This window comes from Schistocerca gregaria, unplaced genomic scaffold (assembly GCF_023897955.1).
Source record: "Schistocerca gregaria isolate iqSchGreg1 unplaced genomic scaffold, iqSchGreg1.2 ptg000865l, whole genome shotgun sequence".
NCBI lineage: Eukaryota > Metazoa > Arthropoda > Insecta > Orthoptera > Acrididae > Schistocerca > Schistocerca gregaria.
Window position 1 is genome coordinate 132,501 of NW_026062227.1, and position 2,500 is coordinate 135,000.

Consider the following 2,500-nt stretch of genomic DNA (forward strand, 5'->3'; position numbering starts at 1 on the left):
TTCCCGCAATCGTACATTGCAGTCCACCCCTATATCTTCCACTTCATGAAGAGTTATCTCCCAAAAGCCAAAGTCCCGCTGTCCCAATACATGCTCTGGACGGCGGGCCGCGAGACGTGACGCTCGGTGGCAAAGAGTGCGCCGCTGAGGATATAGAGGGTCCGTCCCCCCGCACAGTGGTGACGGTGTGCGGGTAGTGTTTCCGACACCTCTTCCTGCGGTGGCAACTCTGGGGCAGAGTCGATACTCGCCCACTGGTGGAAGGTAAGCATTCTGCTTTACATCAGTACATAACTAATATTTCAGTCGTCTGACGTCCCTCCTTAGTAAATGATGCAGGACCACATACATAGATGATACATACTGTAAACTGGGGAGGACAGTGTGAACCGCACTCGACCCAGTCACCCTATCTCACAGTCCACTCTGTGTGTAACAAAGCGAAAGCACCAAAGCACTATCGTTCAACAACATCCATTTTATCCTCGCTGCCACAGGACACTATCCAAACAACGACAAGAGGAACGTCACGTCCACTAATAAGACAGAATGTCTCACATCACCCGCAAACAACGCAGCTCAAATCAGCCAGCAACACCCACAGTGGTCCACCCAGTATCAACACAGGACGCAACGCCACGCCACAACACAAAAGGTACAAGTAATAAAATACCCTTTGGCCACACCCCTTATAAAGGCATCGAACCAACCCACCACCTGACACCAGCCAAACGTACATCCTGATTTGACACATCTCTGGCAACCTAACCCACGTTGGCCCTTAACCTAACCCACGTTGGCCCTTAACCTAACCCACGTTGGCCCTTAACCTAACCCACGTTGGCCCTTAACCTAACCCACGTTGGCCCTTAACCTAACCCACGTTGGCCCTTAACCTAACCCACGTTGGCCCTTAACCTAACCCACGTTGGCCCTTAACCTAACCCACGTTGGCCCTTAACCTAACCCACGTTGGCCCTTAACCTAACCCACGTTGGCCCTTAACCTAACCCACGTTGGCCCTTAACCTAACCCACGTTGGCCCTTAACCTAACCCACGTTGGCCCTTAACCTAACCCACGTTGGCCCTTAACCTAACCCACGTTGGCCCTTAACCTAACCCACGTTGGCCCTTAACCTAACCCACGTTGGCCCCTAACCTAACCCACGTTGGCCCCTAACCTAACCCACGTTGGCCCCTAACCTAACCCACGTTGGCCCCTAACCTAACCCACGTTGGCCCCTAACCTAACCCACGTTGGCCCCTAACCTAACCCACGTTGGCCCCTAACCTAACCCACGTTGGCCCCTAACCTAACCCACGTTGGCCCCTAACCTAACCCACGTTGGCCCCTAACCTAACCCACGTTGGCCCCTAACCTAACCCACGTTGGCCCCTAACCTAACCCACGCTGCACCTTAACCTAAGTTACGCTGCACCTTAACCTAAGTTACGCTGCACCTTAACCTAAGTTACGCTGCACCTTAACCTAAGTTACGCTGCACCTTAACCTAAGTTACGCTGCACCTTAACCTAAGTTACGCTGCACCTTAACCTAAGTTACGCTGCACCTTAACCTAACTTACACTGCACCTTAACCTAAGTTACACTGCACCTTAACCTAACTTACACTGCACCTTAACCTAAGTTACACTGCACCTTAACCTAAGTTACACTGCACCTTAACCTAACTTACACTGCACCTTAACCTAAGTTACACTGCACCTTAACCTAAGTTACACTGCACCTTAACCTAAGTTACACTGCACCTTAACCTAAGTTACACTGCACCTTAACCTAAGTTACACTGCACCTTAACCTAAGTTACACTGCACCTTAACCTAACTTACACTGCACCTTAACCTAACTTACACTGCACCTTAACCTAACTTACACTGCACCTTAACCTAACTTACACTGCACCTTAACCTAACTTACACTGCACCTTAACCTAACTTACACTGCACCTTAACCTAACTTACACTGCACCTTAACCTAACTTACACTGCACCTTAACCTAACTTACACTGCACCTTAACCTAACTTACACTGCACCTTAACCTAACTTACACTGCACCTTAACCTAACTTACACTGCACCTTAACCTAACTTACACTGCACCTTAACCTAACTTACACTGCACCTTAACTGTCACATGTAACGTCACAGGAATGTAGCTTTGCCTAACAGCAACCCTCTGAACATAGTTCACTGCTTGGATCCTCTGGTGTCATGTGTATTTCTTGATGCCATGGTGCGTACCCTCACATAAAGGTCTTTCGAGTGTTGCGTACTTTCTACACAGTCCCGCTAACCACTGGAAGGGTGTACCGCTACAGAACGAATATCGCCCTCCCCTCCTGCCCTTCCAAGCTGGTCGGTCAGGCGTTTGTTTGTGAAATGAGCCTTGCAGCTGTTCAGTTGCATTCGGTTGTCGATGCAGTCAGTGTACGTTGTGGTACGGCCTGTGTGGACTGTCCGCTGATGTACGCGTAACCC